At 35.0% G+C, this 20,849-nt stretch overlaps 1 protein-coding gene across 5 annotated transcripts in view; it reads right to left on the bottom strand.

Moving 5' to 3' along the window:
- Cntn1 (contactin 1) overlaps positions 1-16,261 on the bottom strand; it is a 333,868-nt gene extending 317,607 nt beyond the window's left edge. For all 5 annotated transcript variants that reach the window (XM_048802545.1, XM_048802548.1, XM_048802543.1 and 2 more), the window contains exon 1: positions 16,107-16,261. The gene's annotated coding sequence lies outside the window, so the exon portion shown is untranslated. The remainder of the gene's footprint in view (positions 1-16,106) is intronic.
- Positions 16,262-20,849: the final 4,588 nt, after the last annotated feature.

The following is a 20,849-nucleotide window of genomic DNA, read 5'->3' as shown; positions in this document are numbered from 1 at the left end:
AAAGAAATATTGAAGAAAGATATTATGTGATACAGACAAATCTCCTCCATTATTATCCATCTGTCACATCACATGCCCTGCCTCAAGTCCTAGGAAGTTTATAATAAATGAAATACTTACAGGTAAATACCTGTAAGCTGAGCAGACGATCCATGGCAATTGTAAAGCAGAAATGAAAAAAATTAAATATTCACATAGTTGTAACAAGCCAAAGAATAATGCAAACAATTATGAAGGAAAATATTCTCTGGATGCAATAAAATCATCTTAGGAAAAGACTGACAAATTTTAATTCTCTAAAGAATCATATAATAGGCAATCAGTAGCTTTGAAAAATACAACTGTTTTCAGACATTCAAAAAATGACCAGTGTTGTTAATATACCTCCACATGACACTTCCCAGAACAATGAAGGCGTTAAAAGGAATGAGAAAGTAAAGAAGAAACAAATAGAACATTACACTTGCTACATGTCAATTATTCTTTGTGACTTCTCAATATGTAATTTCAGCAGAGCATCAGAAAATAGAGGAATTTTCTGGCAAGTGTAAGATTTTCATATGCCATCATAAGATTTTCTCTGAGTACATTTCAGTATGACCAATGGAACCACTTAGGTTCATAGTTACAGAAATGTTTTTTCTTTACACTTTTACAACTATAAAAATAAATAAAACAGGAAAAAATTCTCAGTTCAGTGATGTCAAATATAGGAAGCTTCAGAATAACCATCAAGTTTTGAATATCTCGAAAATCCTAGTACTACTGGACTTCTTTTTTGAGTGATGTCATATTGCAAATTATTTTATATGCCCCTATAACAGATATAATTGTATGCAAACATGAGACCATATCTGTTGATAAAAATAAAGACAGTACTGTTCTCAGTCCTGGCTGGGGGTAAAATGCAAAGTCAATGATGTACATAAGCTTGTCCATGGCTTTTAAAAAGTTATGCATGTCTTAGCAGAAATCAAACTTTGAAAAAAAGCTGTGAAAAGATTAAGATGAAAATATGTCAGTGAATACATTCATTTAATTCTCTTTCAGGAATTTCATAGCATACCTAATAGCAAAATTAAGTCAATAATGAAATTATTAGAAATTATTAAAAGAGGTGATTTGGAAAGTATGGGTCTGCCAATTTTGTAGCAAGATTTCTTATCAAGAATAATTTAGAGCTTTTCCAAAACTAGACATAATTTCCTTAACATTTTTTAAATTACAAAGTCTCTTCATACCTAGCATCTTTTTCTTACTTTATTGAGTCCTCAAAAAAACATTTTGTGAAAACTGATTAAATCAGTGCCTTCGAAACAGGTCCCAAGGCAAGAAACATAGTCTTTAACACTTTAAAAGAGTTTTCCTGATCTGCCATTCTCCCTTCCTTAGCCACATGTCTTGCTACTGTATAATTTATACTTCAGCATGTGTCAGATTTCTTTCTTGAACTTGAGCCCCTCATGCCTGTTCTTTGCTTTCATGCCTTTGTCTGTCCTTGGCATAGAACATTCCCCTAACATGTTAACTTGGCATGCATCAAAGCACTTACCCAGTCTCAGTTCACCTTTTAGTCTATTTTCCAGCTTAGAAGCCTCCTGAAGGCAACAGTAAGTTAGATTTATTCCTCACCGGATCTCTAGATCTACAATGCCTACCACATAATAGATCTGTATTTCTGTTATTTTCTCTCCCACTCTCACTTTTGCTCTCCTTGTAGAATATAAATGAAAGGAAGACATATTTACATATTTCTTTCCATTTCTAGCTAGCAGAAGGCACCACTTTGTAGATTATTCATGGGAGACAGGTCCTTTTTGTGACTGGAAACTGTTCTCATTAAAACACAAGCAGCTTAGGGAGGGTAATAGGCAAGTGAGGAAGAAAAGGCACCTGCTAAGTAGCCTGATCACCTCAACCAATCCTCAAGGACAGATGACAGCCAATACAGCAAGCTTGCTTCCATTCTTATTTTCCCCAGTTTAGAAAATGAAGCCACTCAATAACAGGATTTCAGCACCTATCCCAAGATCACATATCTGCTAACTGCCAGAATATAAAATTAAATCTTTCTATTGAAAGTCAATGACACAAAAATTAACAAATCAAGGAAGATTTTGTCATTTGAATTTTATAAAAACTTAGGATCTAGTTTAATTTAAATGTTTCACAATCTCAATAATAACTGAAATATTTTTAGATAAAAATTTGTATGTAAGATATTTTATTTAGATAAAATATCTTACATACAAATTTAGAAATACCAAATTTTATAGTTTATGTCAGTATACAACTATGCCTTATTTATATTATTTATTCATTAGTAGTTTGATTTGGAAATACAAAATTTTCTAAACACATTTCAAAGATTGATAATACTCCACACTAGGGAGGATATATAAAAGGAAAAATCCATGTTGTTAAGAATGATAAATTACTAGAGGGTATTTAGTAATTTTAAGGGCAACTTGAAAATATCAAGAATCTGTAAAACAATATATTCCTCCTTGATGGCAATTTCACTTTAGAAATATATTCCATAGAAATGTCCCCAGAAATGTATAAAAGTACACATTTAATGATGTTCTCATAGCACTCTTAAAAAAAAAAAAACATTTAAAACAACTCAAAGATTAAACAGTAAAACAAATAATCTTATTTCATGCAGAGGGATACCATACAAATGCTAAAGACAATGTACTAGAGCTAAAATGTGTGAATATATTATAAAGTTGTCCCTGATAGAAAATAGTGGCAGAACATTACATTGAACGTTACACATATTATGCTACAATTTTGAGAGGAGTAATAATAATGCAATAAGACTAAATTTTATGCCTAAAATTATTTTTAAACATATACAAAATGTCACAAATAGCTTTATGGGAGGATTTAGATGAGCAGAAAGAGAATCATCATTAAGATCTTACAGCTATTTAAAAGATAATATGAAATTATTTTGAAAAATAATGTTTAATAAACATAAAAACATTACAAATTTTTTAAATGCCTGAAAAAAAATCTTAAACAAAATATCATTAAATCTAATCCAAACATAAATAATGGGTAACAAAGATATAATGAACAAGTAAAATTTATTTTGATAAATCAAATTGAACCTTTGAAACAATATAATTCACTGTGCTAACCTAATATGGAGAAAAATCTTATGGTCATTTCAATAAATTTTAAAATGTTAACAATTTAAAATATCTTAAATAGAAATAAAAGAGAATTCCCTTAATTTGATAAAGGTTATTTATGAAAAATTTAATACTATATTGTGGAACGCTAAAAAAAAAAGTTCTTCTGAGATCAGGAATGAGAAGGATATCAAATTATCACTAGTTCTGCTCAGCATTGACTAGAGATCCTAGCTAGTACAATGAAGCCATTATTTTAAGAAGCTATAAGGAATATAAAGGAAGAAATAAATTCAATATTCTCAAATAATGATTGGCTACATAGGAAATTTAAAAGAATCAACAGAGAAATCATTAGAACTGACAGTGAGTTTTGTTACTCTATATGGGGTTGTCATATAAAAATCAATTATATTTCAATTCAGTAAAAATAAAGTTAGAAACTGAAATATGGAAATTATAATACTTACAATAAAATAAAAAAGCAAATACCTAACAAGTTTAAAACAATATGTACAATATTATTACACTAAAATCTTCAAGCATCATCTATAGAAACTTTAAAAAGCCACATAAACTGACATATTAGCCATGATCATATATATATTCAAAGACTCAAATTTTAAACATCGATTATGTTTAAATTGATTTACAGATCCAGTGCTATGCTAGCAAAATTCCAGTATCAATTTTGTAGAAATTAATTAGCACAATTTGATATTTATATTGAAAGGCAAAGGAATCAGCAATAATCAAACAAAGAATAATGAAAATAGAGAACCTATTCTAGCAATTATCAAGTCCTTTTTAAATATAAAGTAATTAAGAATGTGTATATAGGTAAAAGGAGAGATAAATGAGTGGGTAAAATAGGACAAAGTCCAAAAGCAAATCTGCCCATATATGGACACTTGATTTATGACAAAGTTAGAATTGCCAAAGAGAGGAAATGACAGTCTTTTCTGGATCAATTTTTAACTACATAAAAATGAGGAAAATTGAATTCAAGCCACACACACAAAAATTGATTCCACATGAAATGGTAAACAATGTAGTATCTAGAAAACAATACAGGAAAATATCTCCATGACTTTGTAACAAAAATTCAACAAGATATGAATCATGTTATCTGTTGATAAAATATAACATTGAGAGAATGGTAAAAAAAAATAGAGTGAGAAAAGAAAATTAGAAATACTCTCAAAGGGCTCAAATTAGAATATATAAGGACTGTTCTATCAATCAATATGTAAAAGACAAACCAATGAAATAGACAGTTTTTTTAAAGAGAGAGTGAGAGAGAGATAGGGAGAGAGAGAGAGAGAGAGAGAGAGAGAGAGAGAGAGAGAATTTTTTAATATTTATTATTTTAGTTCTCGGCGGACACAACATCTTTGTTTGTATGTGGTGCTGAGGATCAAACCCGGGCCGCACGCATGCCAGGCGAGCGCGCTACTGCTTGAGCCACATCCCCAGCCCTGAAATAGACAGTTTTGAATGAGAACTTTGAAGCAGGATATCCAAGTGGGTGAAACACATACAGAAAAGTGTTCAACATACAAAAAAGTATTCAAGTTATTATTAATGAAGTAAATGCAAATATAAGCCATAATCAGACACCTACCTATACATATTCCCATCCTATCGAAAAGCTTAAATTAAAAAGATCATTGACACCCAGTGTTGGCAATGCAAAAGAGCAGCTGGAAATTCTATACACTACAGGTTGGATTGGAAATTATTATAACCACTTTGGAAAAAGGAAGAATTTCTACTAAAATTTTAATTAAGCTTAGCCTGGGATTTAGGAATTTTAATCATGGTTATATCGCAACAAAAATGCATAAATATATACTACAAAAAGATGCATCAGTAAAGAATTTTCATAGGAGTACTATTAGATATAACACAAAAATGGAAACAACCCAAATGTTCAACTACAGAATAAATATGTACATTACAGTATATTCATACAATGGCGTTTTGTAGAGCAAAAAAATGAACTCTTGTTACATGCGAATAAACTGTTAACTTCTTACAATAATAATGTTGATCAAAAGAAAGCGGATGCAAAAAAGTGCACATTTCATGAAATTGTTCTTATGTTTCAACACTAGACAAAGTGATTACATTGTCTTAGAAGTCAGGAAAGTCATTACCTTTGGGGAAGAACAAGGTGGCAGTGATTGGGAGGGGTTGGCAAAGGGGTGCTTGAATACAGGAAGATAGGTTCTTTATTATTAACTGTGTTGATTTCATAGGTGTAAATACTCCAATAACTCACTGAGTTGAATAATTTCCGTGCACTTTTACAACTGTCATTTTTAATTATAAAAGTTTTAAAAAAGAAATAACAGTAATGTTGTGACTTATTGAAAGTAGATATCTTTCACCACCATTCAACTTGGCCATAAATTGAAATCTCAAAATAACTTTTTAAAGAAAAACCAGGCCAATTTTCTAATAATCAGAGTTGTTATAATCTCCAAAATAATATATGTAAAAAAATCAATACCCATAAATAAGATGCATTATTGTATATCAGTGAAAAATCCTCAGAAAGGGAAATGAGGAAAATTACCCTATTCTCAATAGCCTCAAATAAATAAATAAATAAATAACTTGGGAATCAACAAAAGAAGTGAAAGATCTATATAATGAAAATTACAGAACCCTAAAGAAAGAAATCAAAGAAGACCTTAGAAGATGGAAAGATCAATGTTGCTCTTGGGTAGGCAGAATTAGTATTATCAAAATGACCATACTACCAAAAGCACTATATAGATTTAATGCAATTCCAATCAAAATTCCAATTACATTCCTCATAGAAATAGAAAAAGCAGCCCTAAAATTCATCTGTGAAAAAAAAATGAGACCCAGAATAGCTAAAGCAATCATTAGCAGGAAGAGTGAAGCAGGTGGCATCACTATACCAGACCTTAAACTATACTAAAGAGCAATAGTAACAAAAACAGTATGGTACTGGCACCAAGACAGACTGGTAGACCAATGGTACAGAATAGAGGACACAGAGTCTAAATCACAAAACTACAATTATCTTATATAAGACAAAGGTGCGAAGAACATGCATTGGAGAAAAGATAGCCTCTTTAACAAATGGTACTGGGAAAACTGGAAATCCATACGTAATAAAATGAAATTAAACCCCTCTCTCTCACCATGCACAAAACTCAACTTGAAATGGATCAAGGACTTAGGAATACAACCAGAGACCCTGCGTCTAACAGATGAAAAAGTAGGCCCTAATCTCCATCATGTGGGATTAGGCCCCAACTTCCTTAATAAGACTCCTGTGAAACAAGAATTAAAACCAAGAATCAATAAATGGGATGGACTCAAACTAAAAAATGTCTTCTCAGCAAAAGAAACAATCTGTGAGGTGAATTCAGAGCCTACATATTGGGAGCAAATCTTTACCCCTGACACATCAGATAGAGCACTAATCTCTAGGGTATATAAAGAACTCAAAAAGTTAAACACCATAAAAACAAATAACCCAGTCAAAAAATGGGCCACGCACCTGAACAGACACTTCTCAGAAGATGATATACAATCAATCAACAAATATATGAAAAAATGTTCATCACTGCTAGCAATTAGAGAAATGCAAATCAAAACCACTCTAAGATATTATCTCACTCCAGTCAGAAGAGCAGCTATTACGAAAACAAACAACAATAAGTGTTGACGAGGATGTGGGGAAAAAGGTACACTTATACACTGCTGGTGGGAGTGCAAATTGGTGCTGCCAATACAGAAAGCAGTATGGATATTTCTTGGAAAACTGGGAATGGAACCACCATTTGACCCAGCTATCCCTTTTCTGAGTCTACACCCAAAGAACATAAAAACAGCATATTACAGGGACAGAGCCACATCAATGTATATAGTAGCACAATTCACAATAGCTAAACTGTGGAACCAACATAGATGCCCTTCAAGATGAATGGATTAAAAAAAAATGTGAAATTTATACACAACAGAATATTACTCAGCAATAAAAGAGAATAAAATCATGGCATTTGCAGGTAAATGGATTAGTTAGAGAAGATAATGCTAAGTGAAGTTAGCCAGTCCCCAAACACCAAATGCTAATGTTTTCTCTGATATAAGGAGGCCGATTCATAGTGGGGTAGGGATTGGGAGCATGGGAGGAATAGACAAACTCTAGATAGGGCAGAGGAGTTGGAGTGAAAGGGAGGAGCATGGGGTTAGAAATGATGGTGGAATATGATGGACATTATTATCCAAAGTACATGTATGAGGACACACATTGGTGTGAATATACTTTGTATACAACCACAGATATGAAAATTTGTGCTCTATATGTGTAATTTGAATTCTGATACATTCTGCTGTCATATATAAATTTTGAAAAAGAAAAAAATTGGGCCAATTTTCTAATAATCAGAGTTGCTATAATCTCCAAAACAATATATGTAGACCAAGAGTAAATCAATCTACTATGCATTTTAAAATACTTTCAATTAAATATGTTATAATACTTAATATATAAAAATAATACATAATAGAAAGTTTTATCTGATAGAAAATATTGTATTTAATAGCTTGAGCCTCAGACTGAAATATTACTAATATTTTTTATATTAGCAGGCATTTTGCCAGTTATAGATACCAAATCTGTACTTTAGTTACCATGGCAATTAAATACTATCAGATTAAAAGCTTCAGGACAGAATTACTATTTATGGGTTTGTGGTGGTAAGAAGCAAAATTAGGCCAGAAAGGCATAAAAATTTCTGATGCTTAGGTCAAAATTCTAATAATAAATATTTCAATGCTACATTGTAATGATCTGATTCATATTTGATAAACCTCACCATAAAAATCCTATAGTGGAGAAACATTTTTATGAGCTTTCATAAATAACACATTTGCAAATTTAGAATGATTTAATTCCTTGTGTTAATAAACATATTTGAAAGTGTAATAATAGATTCTGGTCACTTAGAATAGCAAAGTTTTAAACTGTGACTCACAGAGAAATAAAACCAGCTATCTTTGAGGTAAAGGGTATATATAGATAACAGAATGATGAACTTGGTCACTGGAGTCAGACAACCTGGATGTACATTCTAGCCTCTCTAAACTATAGCTGTATAATATCTATCCTTTTCTTGATCTGAAACATGGAAATAATAAAATTTAAAAATCCACTGCATTGGCTTTGTGAAGTTTTCTAATGTCATGTGCAGCACAGTTAAAACAATACCCTACACAAATCACGGCATTTTATAAGTGCTTATTAATAATTAGAGTGAGATCTAGGTTGGTTCCTAGAAAAGACATTTGCACATACCAGATGGAAAAATAAATCTATGTCTCAGTATTTTTAATTTTCTATGTAAGCTTGATTACTACTCTAGATAAGTATTTATTTTTCATTTTTTTTCAAACACTTGTACAATTTTCAAAAAAAAAATATTTGATCCCTCTGATTCCCCAAGAATGTATAGAATTATATGGTATGCCAAACTGAAGAGTGAATTTGAATATTGTCCATAATTAAGACTATCCAGAAAAATTATTTTAATAATTCAGGTAAAAAAGATAAGGAGAAGAATATTGTATTTGCCACCAAAAATAAAAAGAAAGGCTGAAACAAGTAACTGTAAGTGTAATATGGGTATTGGTGTGTGTATTTGTGTATGTGTATATAGTCTAAATGGTCTAGCAATTAAATAAATACAAGATTTTAAAATATTTAGAAAACTTCTGTCAGCTGGTTTCTTCTCAAATTATTAAAAACCAAAGTAAAAGTGTATGTATGTATGTATGTGTGTGTATATATATATATATATATATATATATATACAAATGTATATATACATATATGTATATATACATTTGTATATATATATATATATATATNTATATATATCAATGCAATGAACTTTTACAAGATTTGCTCAGGACTTTCAATGGATTATGAAAATCAAGATTCATGTCCTTAACCTAGACAAAGTGATGGAAGTCACTTTATAATACTTGGGATGAATAGACTATAAGGGACACTCATGAGTATGATGTCCTTACCTCCTGCCCAGTTTTGTCACTAAGATATAAACTTAGGCAAATTACTTATTTCTCTGAGTTTCTTTATTTATTTCTAAATGTGGATAACCATGTCTCTCAATCTAACTTTCAAAACTCAAAGGATTAAATAAGGTTATACAGGAGATAGTAACTAAGGTAATAAAACTACCAAAGATGATAACAGAAGAACTTTCATTGAATAGAGAAAAGGGGAATTAATTTGCCCAAAATTTACTTCCAAGATAGCTATATTTGTATATCTGTATCTTCTGTGTACCTACAATTTTTTCCTTCCTTATAAGATGCCCACTCATTTAGCACTTTAGAATTATTAGATGTGCTGGGCATAATTTTTCATTATAAAATTCATTTTTTTTAAAAAAACTCTCTTTTATCTAACTTGTATAAATCAACAAAATCAGTATCTTAACTGATGGAATATTGTGACCAGGACATGATTAAATTTTATCAATTGTTTTTTGACCTAAAGATAAGAATACTTCATCTGTTGAAATCTTTAAAGCTTGTCTTAAACTTTTTCATTTCTTCAGAAAGTAGTTATTAAGTAACAATTATACGTGAGGTCCTTCCATGGACACTAATAAGAATTAGGCATGGTCTCTATCCTCAAGGGCTTATAGTAGAGGTGATAGACAAGTAATCAATTACAGTACAGTCTGGTAAGGACTATGGTAGAGTGTCACAGGTTGCTTTGGAAGCACTAAACAGGGTCCCCAAACTCAAGACTGAAAATCCAGGGAAGTAGTTCTGGAAGCTGTGGCATCTGACTTGAGGTATAAAGTTAGGTGAGTTACAAGGAAGACAAGGAGGCAAATTATTTCCTCCAGAGAACAGAATGCGAGGGGGTGGGAGGAAAGGGAAAATGTGCACTATGGAAAACGAGAAGAGTTCAGTGTGACTGGCACTGTGGGATACTGGAAATGGAAGAGATTTGAGTAATGAGAAAATGAAAGTGGAGAAGTTATCAGGGACTGTTTATTTGATAAGGACTTTGGGTACAATAAAAGTGACTTATTATCTTATTAAAGGAAAAAAAAAGAACTCCATTGAAAGATTTTCAGCTAAGGAGGCACAGGAGACTGGTTTTAGCAAGACAACTATAGTTATGATAATGGAGAATGAGTTTGAGGGGAAGAAGACCTCAAGAGAGGGCAACTGCAATGGGGACTCCAAAGTGCCTGTTTTCTTTTACACAGAAAACAACATCTTTAAAAGATTAAGTAATTTGCTACAAATCACACTCCTAGTAATTAGCTGAGCTGGGTTTAATGGAAAGCTCTGTATACCTCTTAACACCTGTGTGCTTAAGGACTGGGCAACCTGTCTCTCATAAAAGAAACAAATGTGACCAACCTTAAGCATTTAGAGAGTACTAATGAAGCAGCACAAGAAAAGCAATGACACACTCAGGTCTCCATTATCAAAATCAAGTAGAGAGGTGAGCAATTATCCAGTGAATTAAGGACCATCTGGATAATCCTGGCAGAAGCAGATTTAGTGCCTGAGTCATTCAGATAATTGTGCAAACAATGTGCCCTGCTCTGGCTGAGTAACCTGGTCATTAATATCTTCCATAGTACATTTTGCCCTGTGGCACTTTTGAAATGGACGATAGTAGCTCAGAAAGAATTAAGATACTATTGACTTCATGGGAGAGTCTCATAAAGAATAATGGGATCTTAAAAGGCAGAGAGGGTATTTTATATGTCCCCAGGAGCAGTTTCACAGGAGGGTGTACACATGATATACATAAGCCAAATCTCTATGTAAAAGAGGAAAGAAGTTCAGCAAAGGCAACTCATATGCGTGTTTTGGTATTCCATTCTTTGTTAGGTGCCAGAGTTTTCTGAGTCTTGAAGCTATAAAAGATAAGACTACAAATAAATTTATCATCTACAGAAAAGTTATAGATTTTGGTCAGGAAACATCTTAAAAAGGTAAGAAAGCAAGGTAAACAAAATTTTTGCAGCATGTAACAGATTTCTTATTTTATGCAAAAAATATGAACACTTCAATAAGGAGTCTAATAAAATTTGTAAATTAAATACAAAGAGCCAATAAATATGATAACATTTCTTGAATCGAAAAAATTAAACATAACTCAAAAGAACTAGATTCACAATTTCTATTATCAAAATGGTCATGATTCTTTTAACAGTAATGCAAAGTGTGATAAAACTACTGTCCTTCCAAATCAGTATACCTACCAATGGAAAATAAGACTTGCATGATCTTTCGGGAAAGCAAGTTGTCAGTAGTAAGAGTCTATAAATATTTATACATTTCCCTGGTAACTTCAAAGAAATTTTCACAATTAAATGGTCAGAAATTCAAAAATTTGTGTACATTTATTTTTAATGTCATGACTGAAAAACTGGAAACACCTTAAAGGGACTATATATAAAACAGAATATTTGGAAGCTGTAAAAAAACATGGTTAATAAGAATAGTAAATAAAATGAATTAATGTTTAGGATAGGTTAAGTGAAAGAAGACTAAATACAAAAATGAATATTCACTGTAAGCTCAAATCTACAAATTGAAAATAACTACGGATATTTATTACAACAAGATGGAAAGATTGAGAGTGGATCTCTTACGCTCTCTCTTTCTGTATCATAGACTTATCTTTATTTTTACTTTGCAATTTTTCTTCTTTTTAGAGGTATTTCCTTCTAATAAGAATGTTATTTTTTATTTAATATTAAAATTTATTTAATAATATAAGTGTGTGTCTTTATATTTTTAAACAGTTTTACACAATAGGACGTACACACAACCAACTGTGAAGCAAGACCCCACCTTCCTTCTGCTACATTTCCAAGGACATACAACTAAGTCCTATTGTTAGAAGTTGAATCCACATGTCTCTTGCTCCAAAGCCAGTCCTCTTTAAAATTTTGAAAAAGACTGTGACAGTTTCAAGGCAAAGTAGAAGCAATAATGAAAATTCAGAATATATCATTCACATCATTCACATAATAGTATGTGGCATCTTAGATTAAAGCAGAAAGGCTGATACCCTTGGACACTTGACACAGTACCTTCTACACTAACTAATTTGGGCATGTGATCACAGATGAAACTGGTACTACAGAAAATAGAGGACACAAATTAGAGTTGAGAATACAAATGAATAAATCAATTACTGAATAGATGGTGAACACTAGAAGGTAGATTTAAGAAAGTTTTGAAAAGCAACTAACCACAAATCAGAAAGCCTGGAAAGCTATAGCATTTGTTACAGGCAATGAGGGGGAAATGCAACAACCAGTTTTCACTATGTACATTATCATTACCATAAACACAACTACTAATAGCTATTACTTATGAATAATTAGTATGGGCAAAGCCCTATCTTGAATGTTTTACATGCAGTTATCTCAACACATTAAAAAATATTCTAAAGTAAGCACTTTTATAATTCCCAACTAACTTGCTGATGTTCAATTATCTACATAATATTTATTATATAAATATTAGCACATGTAGGTTTCTTTGCAGAACCTGTTCTTACCCACGAGGATAGTATTTTGGAGTGGCTAATGGGGAAAATATAAGGAATGGAACTTCAGGAGAAAAATTTTGTTTCTTATAACATAAATTTTATCAATTTGGGGATTCATTTGACAGCTAGGGTCAGTATTAAGAAATAAAAGAAGACAAGAAAGGAGGGTTTTTAAAAGTAAGAGAAAATTTGACACAAGAGCAATATAGTATCCATAATTAAAATTTCAAGGAAAAGAAGAATATGGAAAATGGCAGTTCAGAAGGGAAGAACAACACCATAGCAATAAAATTTTAAAAAGCACTGGGCAATAAGGAAGAGGAGCTTGCTGGTGATTTCTGATAGATTCTGTGATACCATGCAGGTCATAGCCAATTTACATGAAGAAATGGGTGAAAATAGAAGCAGTTGTGATTTATTTTTTTAATAGGAAAATGTGGCATGTTTTGTACAGAGAAATATAAATTGTCTACCTCTTAACTAGGTCTCTATTAGTCCCAAAGAGACAAGATATGAAAAAATGTATGTAATAGCCAGTACAAAGTCATCGCCCTGATTGGGAAATTGAATCATTCTGTGAAAGGATATAGAAACACCTGACGTCATCTATTACTCATCATGGAGAGGATAATAGAGCCAGAAAAAGTTTCCAAAAGTAGTTCCCAATGTTGGCTTTCTATACACAAATAGATCATCCCAAAGTCATTGTCACAGCCCTCCCAGTAGATCCTTATGATGATGCTTCCTCAACAAGAATCTTTGAGGTTACTTAGAACTGAGTTCAGTGTAATGGGGTATACAAAAACATAGGTGATAATCTTTCCATAAAAGTACTTTCTGTCTAATTAGACAGCAAAACAGACATACTATTAAGTTCAAGCCACAAAGCAAGACTGAGTGTGACTAGTTTTCCAGTCTGCATTATAGCCACTGATTTTAAAAATGCATCTAGTTGATATACTCCAATGTATCATTACAATTAATAGTAGTTCTAGTATTAGTAGCTCTAATATTAATGACCCACTATGTATCCAACCTCAGGGTAGAAACATGCATACACTTTATAGAACCCTTTGGTGCTATTACTCTCTTTTTAAAGACAAGGAAACTGAGACTCTAAGATCATAATTAACTTGCCCCAAATCAGATAATTAGGCAGTTATAAAACCAAAATTAAAAGTCAGCTCCCTCTGCCTGTGATGGTTATCTTGGTAGATTAAATCATTTCTCTTCAAAATAACATGGCATGTTACAATCATATTCTAGAACTCAGCACTGTATTTTGCAAGACTGCATTTAAGACCAGAAATGAACAACCTTGGTGTGTATTATTATCAGTATCAACATTGTCTGAATTTTGTTACTGAGAGTAAAAATTGTGGGAAGCTGGGAAGTATTTTATTTGAAGGGAACCTGCTATGCAGTATAAATGCACAGTATGTTATTAGAATATTATAGTTGAAATTTTTGGAAGACTTTAAGCATGTCACCTGTGTCTTCCAAATTTCAATTTCTCTCATCTGTAACAACAGAAAGATTATCATCAGAAGTAATTCCAGGCAATGTGAAAAATACATGCAAATACATCTATAAAAGAAAGCCCATGTAATACAAATACATAGAATAATAGGTATGATGTGAAACAGCAGTACAAATTCAAATATGTCCACAAGAAAACTGTGTATGAAGAAACATATTAAAATTACCCCCAGAGGTTCTCACTTTTCCGTAATTCTGTATCCTGAATAAGGGGTGGATCCTTTTCTAGCCCTTCAAATGCCCCTAGCTGTAAGTTGCCATCAGATATGTTTACTCCCAAATAATTGAGGTACAGGTATAAGCACATCATTATCCTCTGGTGAGTTTAATAAAACATTCCAGATATAGTATGTATTTATTTGATGTCTGTTACACTGCAGGCTGGTAAGATGTACACTATGAAGCTGAAAACTGCAGAGAAATGGATGATGATCAGATAGCCCTTTAAGAATTCAAAATAATATTTGAAAATATTGATCTTTATGTGCATTGCAGAAATATTATTTCGTGCAGGGTTTCGTCAGTCTGAGTGCCTCTTCTCTGGCTTTTCCCCCAATGGAGATTTGATTCTCTTTCTGCCCCTCCCACTCAGTGCTTCCAGATTGCTTCAGAAGGCCAAGGCAGCCTGCTCAGCAGCAGGCAAACCAGGCTGGGTGTGCAGGAGCTATATATAGCTCTACCTTGGAGATGTGCACACATAAACACACATACAAATGTCCATGCTGGTTTGGGCATGAAAAAAAAAAAATTGAGAAAAGATTGCAGCTTTCCCATCTTCCCTCCTTCCCATCACCCCAATTTTTCAGGAATTCTTAAAGCAGGGTGTCTGCAGTCCCCCAGAGTGATGCAGCCTCTGATTTCTCTGCAATTCTTCTCTCTACTGCTACCAGCAATCTGACTCTAGCAGGAACAGGCACTGGGCCAACACCTACTACCCAGATGCGGTCACCCAGGGAGGCTGCCTTGCAGCAGCTTGAGCTCATCCGGGCACAGTCACCTGACTCTGGGAATCCCTGAGACCAAACCCACCTTTCAGGAAAAAAAAAAAAAAAAAAAAAAAAAAAAAAAACTAGGTGAGATGGTGATTCCCAGTAGAAAACCCTAGGGTGGAAGGGACGAGGCAAAGCCTTCTCTGTCTCTGCCCTTCTCAGGCTGCAGCAGATAGTGGAAAAGGGCCCGTGTCTTCTCAATAGAGGCGTAATTAATCGGAAAATGCCCTTCGAGTTGCAGGGATTTTTCCCAACCCCCCTCCCAAAGCGAACTAGTTCTTAAGAGAGAGGCCAGGAAACAAACAGTCCCTATTCCCCATCACTGCGGTCATTTCCAGGTTTTTTTGCAAGATGTGCTGGAGTCTAGACCGCAGGTGAGGAGAGGGAAGAGCGGTAGGTGCAGACAGGCGTGGGGAGGAAGAGAAGCTCTGAGCGATTCAAGACCTGCGGCTCCCGCTGCTGACATGTCTGCTCCCCCAGCCCCTCCCCTGCCCCTGCCGGGTCGACATGGCATCCCTCGGGCGAGTCACCGGCGGTGGCAGCCACAGGCCCTGAGAGGAAAGTTGAGGAGACACCGGGCCAGGGCTCCGGTACCCTTTCCTGGGGCACTGCCGCCCTTCCCTGCCCGCCACCCCCGGGCTCCAGCATCCCGCAGCCCGACAACCTCTACCCTAGTCCTTCCCTCAGTACTTCATGACGAGAGCTGCAGCGACTACAGGAGATTTGGGGTGTAACAAGGGTGGGTCGGGGGAGGGGGTAGCGAGGCGACAGTATGGATATACGCATTCTTTATTCTATTTGCAAAGAAGGAAAAGTCCTGCCTCCTACCTGGTCCCTGCTCCTGCTTGCCACGGCGCGGCACAGCTGGACCATACCCTACAGGTTTCCCACTTCCGCTGCAAACACCTGGGAGCGCATCTCCCCTCCCAGCGCCCCTCCTCGCCTCCGCGGAGCCCACCCTAGCTACTTGACAGCAGAAGCCCGGCCTTAAAGAGCGGTTATTGGGGCCTCGGGAAAGTGGGGCGGGGACCGCAGAGAAAACTGTGTCTCTGATTGGACAGTAGAGATATCACTCTCATCCCCCACCCCTGGACCTGGGCTTGCTGCGGACTCGGGTAGCTGAGAAACCCAATTGCAAAGGGTCTCTGCAGTTCCTGGAACCAAAACCTGCTGCTACTGGGTTAAGGACCCCTCACTAGAGTGAAACTGATTTGAAGACTTGTCATTTGAGGCCCCGAAGAAGGAGGGAGGGGCCAGGCATAACCAGACATCCAGCACTTCGCTGAGCTTCCCTGAAGAGACCATCTGCTCTAGGAGATTTGACAGGAGAAATCAGAGGCAGTGCCTTGATACGGAAGCATGAACTTCAGTCAGGAGGGAGAAAATAATACTAATACTAATACACTTACATGAAAAGAAAAACAAGAAAATTTTAAAATGTGAGGATTTTGTTTCAAGTTTCCATTTTTACCTAATTGTAACATGGCAGTTTTACTTGTAACAAAAAGGTTGGATGGTTTATTCTGTAGTGCAGAAGATTTCCAAAATATCTGATAGAAATGGTACTTTAAATGGAAAAACGCTGCATAATAACCTCTCAAAAAAGAGTAAATTGAATAAATTAAGACTGATCTCCATAAGGGACTTGCCTTGGGCAATTCAGTTGGTGGCAAATGTTTTAAAATAATCTCCACCAAAATTAGGAGCAATTAACCAGTCTGCCACCCTCCTATTGATAATAGTCCATTATTTCTTTTGTGCTCCACAATTGGGGGGAAAATATATAAAACCATCAAAACCTAGGTTATTCTCAGATGGCATTTTAGGTGAACAGGGACAGGATAAAATCTCCAGGTGCCCATTTGTCATCTCTGCCAATCATCCAGGTGGATTCTGAAGCCAGGGAATATCTAAGTTTTGTGCTGTCTGAAGAAACAAAATGCCTCTTTCCTGCAGACACCAGAATTCTTCCACCTAAATTGAGCAGTCTTAACTAGTGCTGAGCATAAGACTCATAAGACTCCACTCATCTTCACTTAGTTTATGATAGACCTGGGACATGAAAAACTATTAGAGACAACCACAACTGTTGTTGCCGAATGCTAAGTAAGCATTTACTTTCAGCTGGGTACTTATCTTTGTTAATACTATCAGGCCAAACTCTTCATAAAATTTTTTCTTCATAATAACTGAAGGAATCAAAATAATGTATTTGATAGTATTTGAAGGGACTCTAGAGGTAATTTAGAGTAAACAAGAAATATGATTTGCGTAGTGGGAAACTTTTTAACATTGAATGAGAATGACTGAAAATGTAATGACAAGTTTCTTTATTATCTTCCCATTAGCCTGTATCTTCACCTCCAGTACCCACATTAATTATTTCCATTGAATTGGCCAAATCATTCATGAGTTACTGAGCATTTATTCTGTGCCACACTCTGTTTTTAGGTGCTGTGGAACTAAACAATAGTAATGCATTGAACTTGTTATAGAGGGGTTCAGCAGGCAATTTAAGGCAGTAAAATATTGTAGTAGGAAATGTGTATTTTCAATACTAACATCTTTTGATTCCACAGCATACCATATTGTGGTCATAATGAACTCCAGCATTTAAATAGAGAAAAAGACAGACTATTCAAGAAAACACTGAACACTCAGGGTAGTACAGGAATTGAAACTAGAAATGAAAAGAATAAAGAAATCTCTGCTATATGCATTCTTTCATTCATTCATTCTTTTAACAAATATTAGTATAAATATGGAGATGAATAAGATAGACAAACTCTCATGGACCACATTCTTTATTTTTCAAGTAGACAATGTTACTTTGTGTATTTCCTGATCTAATTATCTCATGTGTGTGTGTGTGTGTGTGTGTGTGTGTGTGTTCATTCAAGCACACCCAACTTAAAAATAGAATTAGGATTATTTCTCTCTGGGTCAGCTACCTCATATATTTTCAGATAAAACATAGTTTTTCTAAGTAATATTTGTTACTATCTCAAAGAGCAGAACCTATACATCTGTTCCTGGAATACATATATCAATATTTTTGTAAATACCCAAAGTATCTGCTGCAGAGTATTCTACACTTTCCATATCCCTTTCAGGTACAATTTCCCTGTGTTTTTACACAGAAGAATCATTAGTAGCCCAATAGAATAAAAAATTATGGGCATGTATATAATACTTAGTATATAGGAGTCAACCTATGTCTATCAACAACATATACTTGTTGATGAATATGTGATTAATAAAATGGGAGAGTTTGAAAATCTTAGAAATCATCAGGTTCCAGTCATCAGGTTCCACCTATGATTCAGTGAAGGAAGAAATCAAATGTAATTTTCCCAAGGCCATGTAACTAGGTGAAGCTCTGTCTAGTACCCAGGTCTTAATATTCACTCAATATTTTTTCCACCACTTGAACAATGACTTTTTCTGATACCTCTCTCAGCAGAGTTTTTGCCCTTTTTCCTCCCTGAACCATTGATCTTTTGAAGTTTTCAGGATTGATTCAGTTGGTATATCCATCATCTAGTATCTATAAAATAAAAGTGTGCCAGGTAAGCTATACAACTTGAGCAGGGCACAATCAATTGGTAGCTGAGTTTGAGATTTACTTTATGAAACTGGAATCTGGGTAATTGGGAGTACTGTTGAGATACTAAGAAAGCTGATGGGAAATTGGTGACTGATATGCAGGTGGGCTCTGGCACTTATTTTTCCCTAATGTGAGGAAAAAGGGAATTGTAGAAATATTAGCGTGCATTCCCCTACTCTGGCAGCCTGGTGCAGAATATATCTGTAGATCTTCAAAAGAAAGCATGGGGCAGTTTTGTCTTGTTCTCTGGTTGACTGACGCCCTAATCACCCAGAGCTCTATAATATCATTTATTAGGCATTACATTGCTCAACTTCCCTTGGTCCCATTACTGAATTCTCCTGTCATCCCCTCCTTCTTGCACCCTGCATTGGCCCTCATTCTTCAAACATTCCAGTTTCCTCCAACCACTGATTAAGTCTCAGTGAGGGGAAAGGAAACTACAGCAACAGTGCAGCTTTCCACAGCATGGATTCCCTTTCTTTCTCCTCTGCTCCACCCACCATTTCCTCACTTCGAAGCTTCCCAGGAGAACAGTTCCTAACATAGCCTGATGTGACAAAGAAGGGGGAGAGTAAGGAAGAAGGGGCTTTTCCAATCAAAATTTCAAGCTGCACTTAACACAACAGAAAGGCAGCAGAGGCTCTGCCTACTGGTTTTAAGAGAGTCATGCTAAACCCAGCCTGCAGCATCTCAAAGATCACATCAGTCCACTGACCTAGCTTTTTCAGAGCCAATTGGGAACACAGGCAAAGAGATGCACAAGGCAGTATGTGTGCATGCGCACACTCCACAAAAACACACATACACACACAATCAGTACCACATGATAGGAAAATGATACTAAGAACATAGTTTTCAAATACTGGGAAAAAATAATCAATAGCAGCAACTTTGTACATATTAAAAGCTACTGACATTTTTCTAGGGATTAAGCATAAGATTAGAATTCCTTTTGTTTTGGCAGTCCCTGCCAAAAGGGCAGATTTACAGAAAAAGCCACATGCTAATATTGCAAGGATAGCTTTACACAGATCCCATTGTTTCACAACAGAGTCTACTAATTTCTTTTTAATACTGCCCCATATATATATAATGGGAATTAATGTATAATGTAACAGAAGGACATACTACTCTTAGTTTATATCTAATATGTCCTCCAAATTCTTTCAATTAATAGATTTCCTGGGGAAGGGCCAATGCTCAAGTCAGTTGTTGTACTGTAGCTGTAGTCTGTTATTCATGAAGAGTCAGAGGTCAGAAATTAGTGAATTCCCACTGTCAAGTGTAATTAGTATGTTCTGTCCCTCTATTACCAATGACAATTATAGACATTGAAAATTCTATTTTCTGAGTAGCTCTTTGAAATAATGGATACTTTAAGCATCTGGAATGTGCATAGAATTGGACATTAGGCCTTTTTGACATAATTTTGTGCTGCTCTAACAGCGTACCTGAGGCTGGTAACTTATAATCACAGAAATTTATTTCCTCACAGTTCTGGAGGTTGGGAAGTCCAAGACAGAAGGCCTGGCATCTGGTGAGGGCTTTCTGCTACCTCATGCCATGGTGGAAGGCAAAGGACAAGCAAGCATGTGTGAAGCAGGGAGCTAAATGCATTGCGTTCTTATATGAAAACTGCTCCCACACAATACATTCCTGAGGGCTGCCTCTGGGCCTCTGCACCTATTAAGTGTCTTACCTCTCAGGACTGGAGGTTGTTTCTAATGCATGAGCTGTGGAAAACACACATTCAAACCGTAGCAACTTTGTTCTATTCCAGACTAGTTAACTGTGTGAGGGACTAAGGAAAGAATGGTTAACTTCAGTTTCCCACACCTTAAAACGAGAGGTGGAGTTACAGACCAGTCCAAACTGTTGGCTAAGAACATGGTATCCATATTTTGATTGAAAAAATCATCTCCTTAAATACACATGCTGCCCCCCAGAGGACTGAGAGGAGC

Source organism: Marmota marmota, unplaced genomic scaffold (genome assembly GCF_001458135.2).
Source record: "Marmota marmota marmota unplaced genomic scaffold, marMar, whole genome shotgun sequence".
In the NCBI taxonomy this organism is placed as follows: Eukaryota; Metazoa; Chordata; class Mammalia; order Rodentia; family Sciuridae; genus Marmota; species Marmota marmota.
The sequence above is the reverse complement of the archived record's forward strand: the minus strand, read 5'-3'. Positions and strand labels throughout refer to the sequence as shown.